This window comes from Salmo trutta, chromosome 12 (genome assembly GCF_901001165.1).
Source record: "Salmo trutta chromosome 12, fSalTru1.1, whole genome shotgun sequence".
NCBI classification, from domain to species: domain Eukaryota; kingdom Metazoa; phylum Chordata; class Actinopteri; order Salmoniformes; family Salmonidae; genus Salmo; species Salmo trutta.
In genome coordinates this window covers 93,863,739-93,879,610 of record NC_042968.1, presented here as the reverse complement: position 1 = coordinate 93,879,610, position 15,872 = coordinate 93,863,739, and positions in this window count along the sequence as shown.

Sequence of the window (15,872 nt, the reverse complement as noted above, 5' to 3'; positions counted from 1 at the left end):
AACCAGACCATCCCCTGGCATGACACAGTGCTATATTAACCAGACCATCCCCTGGCATGACACAGTACTATATTAACCAGACCATCCCCTGGCAGAGTGCTATATTAACCAGACCATCCCCTGGCACAGTGCTATATTAACCAGACCATCCCCTGGCATGACACAGTGCTATATTAACCAGACCATCCCCTGGCATGACACAGTGCTATATTAACCAGACCATCCCCTGGCACAGTGCTATATTAACCAGACCATCCCCTGGCATGGCACAGTGCTATATTAACCAGACCATCCCCTGGCATGGTGCTATATTAACCAGACCATCCCCTGGCACAGTGCTATATTAACCAGACCATCCCCTGGCACAGTGCTATATTAACCAGACCATCCCCTGGCATGACACAGTGCTATATTAACCAGACAATCCCCTGGCACAGTGCTATATTAACCAGACCATCCCCTGGCATGGCACAGTACTATATTAACCAGACCATCCCCTGGCACAGTGCTATATTAACCAGACCATCCCCTGGCACAGTGCTATATTAACCAGACCATCCCCTGGCATGACACAGTGCTATATTAACCAGACCATCCCCTGGCATGACACAGTGCACTATTAACCAGACCATCCCCTGGCATGACACTGTGCTATATTAACCAGACCATCCCTTGGCATGGCAAAGTACTATATTAACCAGACCATCCCCTGGCATGGCACAGTGCTATATTAACCAGACCATCCCCTGGCATGGCACAGTGCTATATTAACCAGACCATCCCCTGGCATGGCACAGTGCTATATTAACCAGACCATCCCCTGGCACAGTGCTATATTAACCAGACCATCCCCTGGCACAGTACTATATTAACCAGACCATCCCCTGGCACAGTGCTATATTAACCAGACCATCCCCTGGCATGGCACAGTGCTATATTAACCAGACCATCCCCTGGCATGGCACAGTGCTATATTAACCAGACCATCCCCTGGCATGGCACAGTGCTATATTAACCAGACCATCCCCTGGCACAGTGCTATATTAACCAGACCATCCCCTGGCACAGTGCTATATTAACCAGACCATCCCCTGGCATGACACAGTGCTATATTAACACAGACCATCCCCTGGCACAGTGCTATATTAACCAGACCTGCCCCTGGCATGGCACAGCGCTATATTAACCAGACCATCACCTGGCATTACACAGTGCTATATTAACACACACCATCCCCTGGCACAGTGCAATATTAACCAGACCATCCCCTGGCACAGTGCTATATTAACCAGACCATCCCCTGGCACAGTGCTATATTAACCAGACCATCCCCTGGCATCGCACAGTGCTATATTAACCAGACCATCCCCTTGCACAGTGCTATATTAACCAGACCATCCCCTGGCATGACACAGTGCTATATTAACCAGACCATCCCCTGGCACAGTGCTATATTAACCAGACCATCCCCTGGCATGGCACAGTACTATATTAACCAGACCATCCCCTGGCACAGTGCTATATTAACCAGACCATCCCCTGGCACAGTGCTATATTAACCAGACCATCCCCTGGCACAGTGCTATATTAACCAGACCATCCCTGGCATGGCACAGTGCTATATTAACCAGACCATCCCCTGGCATGACACAGTGCTATATTAACCAGACCATCCCCTGGCATGACACAGTGCTATATTAACCAGACCATCCCCTGGCATGACACAGTGCTATATTAACCAGACCATCCCCTGGCATGGCACAGTGCTATATTAACCAGACCATCCCCTGGCACAGTGCTATATTAACCAGACCATCCCCTGGCATGGCACAGTGCTATATTAACCAGACCATCTCCTGGCACAGTGCTCTATTAACCAGACCATCCCCTGGCATGGCACAGTGCTATATTAACCAGACCATCTCCTGGCACAGTGCTCTATTAACCAGACCATCCCCTGGCACAGTGCTATATTAAACAGACCATCCCCTGGCATGGCACAGTGCTATATTAACCAGACCATCCCCTGGCACAGTGCTATATTAACCAGACCATCCCCTGGCACAGTGCTATATTAACCAGACCATCCCCTGGCATGGCACAGCGCTATATTAACCAGACCATCCCCTGGCATGACACAGTGCTATATTAACACACACCATCCCCTGGCACAGTGCTATATTAACCAGACCATCCCCTGGCACAGTGCTATATTAACTAGACCATCCCCTGGCATGGCACAGTGCTATATTAACCAGACCATCCCCTGGCACAGCACTCTATTAACCAGACCATCCCCTGGCATGGCACAGTGCTATATTAACCAGACCATCCCCTGGCACAGTGCTACATTAACCAGACCATCCCCTGGCATGGCACAGTGCTATATTAACACAGACCATCCCCTGGCACAGTGCTATATTAACCAGACCATCCCCTGGCATGGCACAGCGCTATATTAACCAGACCATCACCTGGCATGACACAGTGCTATATTAACCAGACCATCCCCTGGCATGACACAGTGCTATATTAACCAGACCATCCCCTGGCACAGTGCTATATTAACCAGACCATCCCCTGGCATGGCACAGCGCTATATTAACCAGACCATCACCTGGCACAGTGCTATATTAACCAGACCATCCCCTGGCACAGTGCTATATTAACCAGACCATCCCCTGGCATGACACAGTGCTATATTAACCAGACCATCCCCTGGCATGACACAGTGCTATATTAACCCACCCAACCCCCCCACTATTACACCCACCCAACCCCGACTATTACACCAACCCAACCCCCCGCTATTACACCCACCCAATCCCCAACTATTACACCCACCCAACCCCCACTATTACACCCGCCCAACCCCCCTACTATTACACCCGCCCAACCCCCCACTATTACACCCACCCAACCCCCACTATTACACCCACCCAACCCCCCCACTATTACACCCACCCAACCCCCCCACTATTACACCCACCCAACCCCCCCACTATTACACCCACCCAACCCCCCACTATTACACCCACCCAATCCCCCCACTATTACACCCGCCCAACCCCCACTATTACACCCACCCAAACCCCCACTATTACACCCACCCAACCCCCCACTATTACACCCACCCAACCCCCACTATTACATCCACCCAACCCCCACTATTACACCCGCCCAACCTCCCAATATTACACCCACCCAACCCCCACTATTACACCCACCCAACCCCCACTATTACACCCACCCAACGCCCACTATTACACCCACCCAACCCCCCACTATTACACCCACCCAACCCCCACTATTACACCCACCCAACCCCCACTATTACACCCACCCAACCCCCCCACTATTACACCCACCCAACCCCCCCACTCTTACACCCACCCAACCCCCCCACTATTACACCCACCCAACCCCCACTATTACACCCACCCAACCCCCACTATTACACCCACCCAACCCTCCCACTATTACACCCGCCCAACACCCCACTATTACACCCGCCCAACCCCCTCACTATTACACCCACCCAAACCCCCCACTATTACACCCACCCAACCCCCCCACTATTACACCCTCCCAACCCCCACTATTACACCCACCCAACCCCCCACTATTACACCCACCCAACCTCCCACTATTACACCCACCCAACCCTCCCACTATTACACCCACCCAACCCCCACTGTTACACCCACCCAACCCCCCACTATTACACCCACCCAACCCTAACTATTACACCCACCCAAACCCCCCAATATTACACCCACCCAACCCCACTATTACACCCGCCCAACCCCCACTATTACACCCACCCAACCCCCCCACTATTACACCCACCCAACCCCCCACTATTACACCCACCCAACCCCACTATTACACCCGCCCAACCCCCCACTATTACATCCGCCCAACCCCCCACTATTACACCCGCCCAACCACCCCACTATTACACACGCCCAACCCCCACTATTACACCCACCCAACCCCCCCCACTATTACACCCACCCAACCCCCACTAATACACCCGCCCAACCACCCCACTATTACTCCAGCCAAACCCCCACTATTACACCCGCCCAACCCCCACTATTACACCCGCCCAACCACCCACTATTACACCCGCCCAACCACCCACTATTACACCCGCCCAACCCTCCCACTATTACACCCGCCCAACCCCCACTATTACACCCGTCCAACCCCCCACTATTACACCCGCCCAACCCCCACTATTACACCCACCCAACCCCCCACTATTACACCCCGCCCAACCCTCCACTATTACACCCGCCCAACCCCCACTATTACACCCGCCCAACCCCCACTATTACACCCACCCAACCCCCCACTATTACACCCGCCCAACCCCCACTATTACACCCGCCCAACCCCCACTATTACACCCACCCAACCCCCCCACTATTACACCCGCCCAACCCCCACTATTACACCCACCCAACCCCCACTATTGCACCCGCCCAACCCCCACTATTACACCCACCCAATCCCCCCACTATTACACCCGCCCAACCCCCACTATTACACCCACCCAACCCCCACTATTACACCCGCCCAACCCCCCCACTGTTACACCCACTCAATGCTCAACATGCTCTGCTTACACCTACTGTGATGGTCCGAGGATGAACCACACAATAACAACACTAGACACTATGGAACACAACGCTTTAACTATCTCATTCTGGAATGTACAAGTTCTGAGGTTTTCTGCCTTTAGCTTAAAGATCAGGAACCCAGACTTCATCAAAGAAATTGGAAATACAGACATTGTCATCCTACAAGAAACATGGTATAGTGGAGACCCACTGGTTGCCCTCTAGGTTACAGACAGATGGTAGTCCCATCCACCAAACTACCAGGTGTGAAATAGGGAACATTTTACATCCAGCTAAAAATTAAAAAGGAAATTATCTCAACAGAGATAATTGTCCTCATCTGTTCTTCTTCTTCTAGGCTTCGAGGGGACTCCTTCGGTAGGTACACCAACAGAAACATTTTACATCTGGCTATAAATTCAAACGGAAATGAGAGAGAACAGAGAAAAATGTCCTCCTGTGTGCTACCTATATCCTCCCCAATAGAATCCCCATACTTTAACGATGACAGCTTCTCCATCCTACCTATATCCCCCCACTAGAATCCCCATACTTTAACGATGACAGCTTCTCCATCCTACCTATATCCCCCCACTAGAATCCCCATACTTTAACGATGACAGCTTCTCCATCCTAGAGGGGGAGATCAATGATTTCCAGGCCCAGGGACATGTACTAGTCTGTGGCGACCTAAACACCAGAACTGGACAGGAACCCGACACCTCTCAGCACACAGGGGGACAAACACCTACCTGGAGGTGACAGCATTCCTTCCCCCATATAACAAATACAAATACGACAACACAACCAACAAAAATGGGCCACAACTCCTGCAGCTCTGTTTGAAGCTGGGTATGTACATAATCAATGGTAGGCTTCGAGGAGACTCCTATGGTAGGTACACCAACAGCTCATCTATTGGCAGTAGTACTGTAGACTACTTTATCACTGACCTCAACCCAGAGTCTCTTAGAGCTTTCACAGTCAGTCCACTGACACCCCTATCAGATCCCAGCAAAATCACAGTCTGCTTGAAAAGAGCAATACTCGACCATGAGGCATCAACGCCAGAGAAACTGAATAACACTAACAAATGCAATAGATGGAAGGAAAATTGTGTGAAAATTTACCAAAAACAACTAATTAACAACAAATGCAATCCCTTACCCTGGACAAAGGTTTCACTGTAATAGTGAAGGTGGAAACTTGGCAGTAGAAAAACTAATCAGTAAATTTGACCTCTCAGTTGTCAAGCAGACAACCTAAGAAAATGAACAACAATGACAAATGGTTTGATGAAGAATGCAAAAACCTAACAATCTAATTGAGAAACCTATCAACCAAAAACATAGAGACCCAGAAAACCTGAGTCTACACCTTCACTATGGTGAATCACTAAAACAATACAGAAATACACTACGGAGAAAGAAGGAACAGCACGTCAGAAATCAGCTCAATGTAATTGAAGAATCCATAGAATCTAACCACTTCTGGGAAAATTGGAAAACACTAAACAAACAACAACATGAAGAGTTATCTATCCAAAACAGAGATGTATGGATAAACCACTTATCCAATATTTTTGGCTCTATAACAAGGAACAAACAGCAAACACATATACATGATCAAATACTCATTTTTAAATCAACTATTAAAGACTATCAGAACACACTGGATTCTCCAATTACATTGAATTAACTACGGGACAAAATACAAACCCTCCAACCCAAAAAGGCCTGTGGGGTTGATTGTATCCTAAATGAAATGGTCAAATATACAGACCACAAATTCCAATTGGCTATACTAAAACTCTTAAACATCATCCTCAGCTCTGGCATATTCCACAACGTTTGGAACCAAGGACAGATCACCCCAATTCACAAAAGTGGAGACAACTTTGACCCCAACAACTACCGTGGGATATGCGTCAACAGCAACCTTGGGAAAATCCTCTGCATTATTCTTAACAGCAGTCTCGTACATTTCCTCAGTGAAAACAATGTACTGAGCAAATGTCAATTTGTCTTTTTACCAAATTAGGGTACGACAGATCACATATTCACCCTGTACACCCTAATTAACGAACAAACAAACAAACCAAAACAAAGGAAAAGTCTTCTTGTGCTTTGTTAATTTCAAAAAAGCTTTCGATTCAGTTTGGCATGAGGGTCTGCAATACAAATTGATGGACAGTGGTATTGGAGAAAAAACATACGGCATTATAAAACCCATGTACACAAACAGCAAGTGTGCAGTTAAAATTGGCAAAAAAACACACACATTTCTTTCCACATGGCCATGGGGTGAGACAGGGATGCAGCTTAAGCCCCACCCATAAACGAATTGGTGAGGGCACTAGAACAGTCTGCAGCACCCGGCCTCACCCTACTAGAATCTGAAGTCAAAAGTCTACTGTTTGCTGATGATCTGGTGCTTCTGTCCCCAACCAAGGAGGGCCTATGCAGCACCTATATCTTCTGCACAGATTCTGTCAGACCTGGGCCCTGACAGTAAATCTCAGTAGAACAAAAAATAATGGTGTCCCAAAAAAAGGTCCAGTTTCCAGGACCACAAATACAAATTCTACCTAGACATCCTTTCCCTAATGCACACAAAAACTAAACATCAGCTCCACAGGTAACATCCACAAAGCTGTGAGCGATCTGAAGGGTCTTCTATGCCATCAAAAGGAACATCAAATTTGACATACTAATTAGAATCTGGCTAAAAATACTTGAATCAATTATAGGACCCATTGCCCTTTATGGTTGTGAGGTCTGGGGTCCGCTCACCAACCAAGAATTCACAAAATGGGACAAACACCAAATTGAGACTCTGCATGCAGAATTCTGCAAAATATCCTCTGTGTACAACGTAAAACATCAAATAATGCATGCAGAGCAGAATTAGGCCGATACCCGCTAATGATCAAAATCCAGAAAAGACCCGTTAAATTCTACAACCACCTAAAAGGAAGTCATTCCCAAACCTTCCAAAGCAAATTCATCACCTACAGAGAAATTAACCTGGAGAAGAGTCCCCTAAGCAAGCTGGTCCTGGGGCTCTGTTCACAAACTACCAGGACAGCAACACAATTAGACCCAACAAAATCGTGAGAAAACAAAAATATAATTATTTGAGACATTGGAAAGAATTTACATAAAAACTGAGCAAACTAGAATTGTATTTGGCCCTAAACAGAGACTACACAGCGGCAGAATACCTGACCACTGTGACTGACCCAAACCTAAGGAAATATCTGACTATGTACAGACTCAGTGAGCATAGCCTTGCTATTGAGAAAGGCAGCCGTAGGCAGACCTGGCTCTCAAGAGAAGACAAACTGCCAACAAAATGAGGTGGAAACTGAGTTGCACTTCCTAACCACCTGCCAAATGTATGACCATATTAGAGACACATATTTCCCTCAGATTACACAGACACATAAAGAATTAAAAAACAAACCCAATATTAATAAACTCCCATATCTACTGGGTGAAATACCACAGTGTGCCATCACAGCAGCAAGATTTGTGACCTGTTGCCACATGAAAAGGCCAACCAGTGAAGAACAAACACCATTGTAAATACAATCTATATTTATGTTTATTTATTTTCCCTTTTGTACTTTAACTATTTGCACATTTGAAATGTCTTTATTATTTTGGAACTTTTGTGAGTGTAAGAGAGAGAGAGCGAGAGAGAGAGAGATGGGCAGAGAGAGAGAGAGATGGACAGAGAGAGAGAGAGAGATGGACAGAGAGAGAGAGAGAGATGGACAGAGAGAGAGAGAGGAAGGAAAAAGAGACTAATGGACACTTGAATAGATATCTCTCTCTCCCTTTCTCTCCCCTTTTCTCTCTCCCCCCCTCTCTCCCACTCCCATCTCTTTCTCCCACTCCCCCTCTCTCTCCTCTCTTTCTCCCACTTCACCGTCTCTCCTCTCTCCCACTCCCCTCTCTCACCCCTCTCTCTCCCACTCCCCTCTCTCTCCTCTCTCTCCCACTCTTCACTCTTTCTTTCCCCCTCTCTTTCTACTCTCTCTCTCCTCCCTTTCCCCCTCTCTCTCTCCTCCCTTTCCCCCTCTCTCTCTCCTCCCTTTCCCCCTCTCTCTCTCCTCCCTTTCCCCCTCTCTCTCCCCATCTATTCACAGTGCTGTGGTTCTATACAAGGTTACCCCATTAGCCAGCAGGATAGGAACAATGGGAAACTGCATCAAGCAGGTGGTGCTTTCTGAGTTGAACAGAAAGAGACTGTGTGTGTGTGTGTGTGTGTGTGTGTGTGTGTGTGTGTGTGTGTGTGTGTGTGTGTGTGTGTGTGTGTGTGTGTGTGTGTGTGTGTGTGTAGCAGTAGTACTCATTGGAGTTACAGTACTGGCTTTCTGAATGGACAGACTGGGTGAATGAATGGTGGATAAGCAGAGCTGCTGTTTTCTTATTGTATAGAGTTCCTTTCCATTTCAAATGACCATTGAACGAACAACTTTATACAGACTGTAGATTTATTGGAAGGTTTTTTGTTTTTTTTGTAAACCAACATGGTGGCAGGGAGAATTCGATAGCCCATGTATTGCCCTGCTGTTTGAAATTAATTTAATTGAAATAACCCTTACAGAAAAACCACATGATTTCACATGATGAAAATCAAATGATTTGACGTGACCTTTACACATGTTTTTTTTGCACTTGTGAAATCATCTGAAACCTGAAAAGTGTTTTTTGAACATTTCACATGTGATGATGTGGATTTTCTGCTCTGAAATAATTGTGAAACTGTGTTTATAGTTGTGTTTTTTTGTGATTATATAAAGTTTTACGTCTACGGTCACAAGACGCAGGCCTCCAAATTGTCCCTAGAATTTCTAAGCAAACGGCTGGAGGTAGGGCTTTCTCCTATAGAGCTCCATTTTTATGGAATGGTCTGCCTACCCATGTGAGAGACGCAGACTCAGTCTCAACCTTTAAGTCTTTACTGAAGACTTATCTCTTCAGTAGGTCCTATGATTAAGTATAGTCTGGCCCAGGAGTGTGAAGGTGAACGGAAAGGCTGGAGCAACGAACCGCCCTTGCTGTCTCTGCCTTGTCGGTTCCCCTCTTCCCACTGGGATTCTCTGCCTCTAACCCTTTTACAGGGGCTGAGTCACTGACTTACTGGTGTTCTTCCATGCCGTCCATGGGAGGGGTGCGTCACTTGAGTAGGTTGAGCCACTGACGTGGTCTTCCTGTCTGGGTTGGCGCCCCTGGGTTGTGCCGTGGCGGACATCTTTGTGGGCTATACTCGGCCTTGTCTTCGGACGGTAAGTTGGTGGTTGTAGATATCCCTCTAGTGGTGTGGGGGCTGTGCTTTGGCAAAGTGGGTGGGGTTATATCCTGCCTGTTTGGCCCTGTCCGGGGGTATCATCGGATGGGGCCACAGTGTCTTCTGATCCCTCCTGTCTCAGCCTCCAGTATTTATGCTGCAGTAGTTTATGTGTCGGGGGGCTAGGGTCAGTCTGTTACATCTGGAGTATTCTCTTGTCTTATCCGGTGTACTGTGTGAATGTAAATATGCTCTCTCTAATTCTCTCTTTCTCTCTTTCTTTCTTTCTCTCGGAGGACCTGAGCCCTAGGACCATGCCTCAGGACTACCTGGCATGATGACTCCTTGCTGTCCCCAGTCCACCTGGCCATGCTGCTGCTCCAGTTTCAACTGTTCTGCCTGCGGCTACGGAACCCTGACCTGTTCACCGGACGTGCTTGTTGCACCCTCGACAATTACTATGATTATTATTATTTGACCATGCTGGTCATTTACGAACATTTTAACATCTTGACCATGTTCTGTTATAATATCCACCCGGCACAGCCAGAAGAGGACTGGCCACCCCTCATAGCCTGGTTCCTCTCTAGGTTTCTTCCTAGGTTTTTGGCCTTTCTCAGGAGTTTTTCCTAGGGAGTTTTTCCCAGCCACCGTGCTTCTTTCACATGCATTGCTTGCTGTTTGGGGTTTTAGGCTGGGTTTCTGTACAGCACTTTGAGATTTCAGCTGATGTACGAAGGGCTATATAAATAAATTTGATTTGATTTGATTTGATCACATAAACTTTCACATTTGGATTGACATTTTTTACATTTTTGATAAAACCGTCAGAACCTCTTCGATGACAGCAACTTGCATTTCCTGCTTCGCCACCAGGCGAGAGTCCAATTATACACTTTGATAAAAAGTTGCCCAGAAACAAGTCAGTAATTGTGATACTGACAACACCAACTAAAAAAGTAACAGTGGTCAGGGACAGTTGACATGAAGGCCTAGATTCAATCAGATCAAGCATAAACATGCGATAGCCTACACACGCGTAGCTGGTGGAACTGCGTTAGAGCTGTCAAGTCGGTGAGCCACTGTCTCAATACTGGAACTCACTGTACATGTACATGTCGAATATCTAGTGATTTACAGTCAACTAATGTAGATAAACAACAACATATCACAGTGATAATAGTCACTTTAACTGTACAATCATGTACATACTACCTCAATTAGGCCGACCAAGCAATGTTCCCGCACATTGGCTAACTGTCCCATCCCCTAGTGGGAGGACAACATCGCAGCGGTCACCAAGAAGGCACACCAGCGGATATAAAAACTATATCTCCCAGTCAATTCTGATCGTTTTTTTTTTAACATCAATCGTTGAGTCCATCCTCACCTCTTACATCACCGTCGGGTTTGGATCCCACTGCAAGGGCAAATGGCAACTTATTGTCCAGTCTGCAGAGAGGGTCATCGGCGAAAACCTCCCGCCACCTGAAAAGTTTGTTCCCTTCGGAACCGATCTGTCAGAAATTTGCCCGCAACTGTTTCCCCTCCAGTCAATAACAACAAACAAACCTCCTACAGGTTGAGTTCAATAACAGGCTTCCGGCAAACAGTTGTGGCAAACCTTTGACCAATTTGTCGCAAATTTGCGGCAAGCTCATATTTTCACATGCAAATTAGTTTTGTAGTAAACTGTTGGGGTAAATTTTGTGACAACTTGTGAATTTCTGGGAAATCAATTCTGGGAAATCAATTCTGGGAAATCAATTCTGGGAAATCAGTATCAATGTGCAAAATAGGACAGGATTTTGGTTACTGTGTGTATCTACACATAAACCAATTCACATAACTTTAAATAAACTTACTGCTCAGAGAAAAAAAAAACGAAAAGTTCTAAAATTAAGTAATTATGTAGTAAATATATATTAATATATTATATTAATGTATTTACAGATAAAAATAAATCCAATACAAGCTGAAGTCGCAATGAAAGAATCATGAAGAGCAAACACTGGATATTTCCCAAATTGTTTATTTAATAGGTTTATGTAGATACAACATTTACATGAGAGAAACGTGAACTCTATGGGAATGTTGACTATAGGCTGTTTAAAGGGACAGCTACAGAAATATTTACGAGTAAAGTGATAACTGAGCAATAGATTTCAACTACTGCAAGTTTAAAAGTTAATTAACAAAATTGTTATAACTAAAACATAAACGAAATCAAACCCAGTTCTGAACTATTTCAATGAACTTTGGAGATAGCGATCCTTCATCCAAAGCTTGTTGAAACAATCAGAAAACAAACAACATTTTGATAGTGAAAACAATTACAGAACATTTTTTATTTTGGCATCGTAAAAAGCTAGAAATGTTGTTATGATATTACTTTTCCAAAATGAATTTGTTACACCAAAAAATTGGGCCATTTTGACAACCCAGCACTGGGTCAATTCTGGACAAACACAACATTGGGATAATTAATCTCACTGGAGTTGGGTTATGCTTCTAAACCAGCATGTTGGCTTGAGTGCTTGACCCAGCTGTGGGGTAAATTAGACTGTATTTCTGTGTTAAAACAACCCAGTGTGTTGGGTTGGGGGATTGACCCCGCAGCTGTGGGGTAAATTAGACTGTATTTCTGTGTTAAAACAACCCAGTGTGTTGGGTTGGGGGATTGACCCCGCAGCTGTGGGGTAAATTAGACTGTATTTCTGTGTTAAAACAACCCAGTGTGTTGGGTTGGGGGATTGACCCCGCAGCTGTGGGGTAAATTAGACTGTATTTCTGTGTTAAAACAACCCAGTGTGTTGGGTTGGGGGATTGACCCCGCAGCTGTGGGGTAAATTAGACTGTATTTCTGTGTTAAAACAACCCAGTGTGTTGGGTTGGGGGATTGACCCCGCAGCTGTGGGGTAAATTAGACTGTATTTCTGTGTTAAAACAACCCAGTGTGTTGTGTTGGGGGATTGACCCCGCAGCTGTGGGGTAAATTAGACTGTATTTCTGTGTTAAAACAACCCAGTGTGTTGGGTTGGGGGATTGACCCCGCAGCTGTGGGGTAAATTAGACTGTATTTCTGTGTTAAAACAACCCAGTGTGTTGGGTTGGGGGATTGACCGCGCAGCTGTGGGGTAAATTAGACTGTATTTCTGTGTTAAAACAACCCAGTGTGTTGGGTTGGGGGATTGACCCCGCAGCTGTGGGGTAAATTAGACTGTATTTCTGTGTTAAAACAACCCAGTGTGTTGGGTTGGGGGATTGACCCCGCAGCTGTGGGGTAAATTAGACTGTATTTCTGTGTTAAAACAACCCAGTGTGTTGGGTTGGGGGATTGACCCCGCAGCTGTGGTGTAAATTAGACTGTATTTCTGTGTTAAAACAACCCAGTGTGTTGGGTTGGGGGATTGACCCCGCAGCTGTGGGGTAAATTAGACTGTATTTCTGTGTTAAAACTACCCAGTGTGTTGGGTTGGGGGATTGACCCCGTAGCTGTGGGGTAAATTAGACTGTATTTCTGTGTTAAAACAACCCAGTGTGTTGGGTTGGGGGATTGACCCCGCAGCTGTGGGGTAAATTAGACTGTATTTCTGTGTTAAAACTACCCAGTGTGTTGGGTTGGGGGATTGACCCCGCAGCTGTGGGGTAAATTAGACTGTATTTCTGTATTAAAACAACCCAGTGTGTTGGGTTGGGGGATTGACCCCGCAGCTGTGGGGTAAATTAGACTGTATTTCTGTGTTAAAACAACCCAGTGTGTTGGGTTGGGGGATTGACCCCGCAGCTGTGGGGTAAATTAGACTGTATTTCTGTGTTAAAACAACCCAGTGTGTTGGGTTGGGGGATTGACCGCGCAGCTGTGGGGTAAATTAGACTGTATTTCTGTGTTAAAACAACCCAGTGTGTTGGGTTGGGGGATTGACCCCGCAGCTGTGGGGTAAATTAGACTGTATTTCTGTGTTAAAACAACCCAGTGTGTTGGGTTGGGGGATTGACCCCGTAGCTGTGGGGTAAATTAGACTGTATTTCTGTGTTAAAACAACCCAGTGTGTTGGGTTGGGGGATTGACCCCGTAGCTGTGGTGTAAATTAGACTGTATTTCTGTGTTAAAACAACCCAGTGTGTTGGGTTGGGGGATTGACCCCGCAGCTGTGGGGTAAATTAGACTGTATTTCTGTATTAAAACAACCCAGTGTGTTGGGTTGGGGGATTGACCCCGCAGCTGTGGTGTAAATTAGACTGTATTTCTGTGTTAAAACAACCCAGTGTGTTGGGTTGGGGGATTGACCCCGCAGCTGTGGGGTAAATTAGACTGTATTTCTGTGTTAAAACAACCCAGTGTGTTGGGTTGGGGGATTGACCCCGCAGCTGTGGGGTAAATTAGACTGTATTTCTGTGTTAAAACAACCCAGTGTGTTGGGTTGGGGGATTGACCCCGTAGCTGTGGGGTAAATTAGACTGTATTTCTGTGTTAAAACAACCCAGTGTGTTGGGTTGGGGGATTGACCCCGTAGCTGTGGTGTAAATTAGACTGTATTTCTGTGTTAAAACAACCCAGTGTGTTGGGTTGGGGGATTGACCCCGTAGCTGTGGGGTAAATTAGACTGTATTTCTGTGTTAAAACAACCCAGTGTGTTGGGTTGGGGGATTGACCCCGCAGCTGTGGGGTAAATTAGACTGTATTTCTGTGTTAAAACTACCCAGTGTGTTGGGTTGGGGGATTGACCCCGCAGCTGTGGGGTAAATTAGACTGTATTTCTGTGTTAAAACAACCCAGTGTGTTGGGTTGGGGGATTGACCCCGCAGCTGTGGGGTAAATTAGACTGTATTTCTGTGTTAAAACAACCCAGTGTGTTGGGTTGGGGGATTGACCCCGTAGCTGTGGGGTAAATTAGACTGTATTTCTGTGTTAAAACAACCCAGTGTGTTGGGTTGGGGGATTGACCCCGCAGCTGTGGGGTAAATTAGACTGTATTTCTGTGTTAAAACAACCCAGTGTGTTGGGTTGGGGGATTGACCCCGCAGCTGTGGGGTAAATTAGACTGTATTTCTGTGTTAAAACAACCCAGTGTGTTGGGTTGGGGGATTGACCCCGCAGCTGTGGGGTAAATTAGACTGTATTTCTGTGTTAAAACAACCCAGTGTGTTGGGTTGGGGGATTGACCCCGCAGCTGTGGGGTAAATTAGACTGTATTTCTGTGTTAAAACTACCCAGTGTGTTGGGTTGGGGGATTGACCCCGCAGCTGTGGGGTAAATTAGACTGTATTTCTGTGTTAAAACAACCCAGTGTGTTGGGTTGGGGGATCGACCCCGTAGCTGTGGGGTAAATTAGACTGTATTTCTGTGTTAAAACAACCCAGTGTGTTGGGTTGGGGGATTGACCCCGTAGCTGTGGTGTAAATTAGACTGTATTTCTGTGTTAAAACAACCCAGTGTGTTGGGTTGGGGGATTGACCCCGTAGCTGTGGGGTAAATTAGACTGTATTTCTGTGTTAAAACAACCCAGTGTGTTGGGTTGGGGGATTGACCCCGCAGCTGTGGGGTAAATTAGACTGTATTTCTGTGTTAAAACAACCCAGTGTGTTGGGTTGGGGGATTGACCCCGTAGCTGTGGGGTAAATTAGACTGTATTTCTGTGTTAAAACAACCCAGTGTGTTGGGTTGGGGGATTGACCCCGCAGCTGTGGGGTAAATTAGACTGTATTTCTGTGTTAAAACAACCCAGTGTGTTGGGTTGGGGGATTGACCCCGCAGCTGTGGGGTAAATTAGACTGTATTTCTGTGTTAAAACAACCCAGTGTGTTGGGTTGGGGGATTGACCCCGCAGCTGTGGGGTAAATTAGACTGTATTTCTGTGTTAAAACAACCCAGTGTGTTGGGTTGGGGGATTGACGCCGCAGCTGTGGGGTAAATTAGACTGTATTTCTGTGTTAAAACAACCC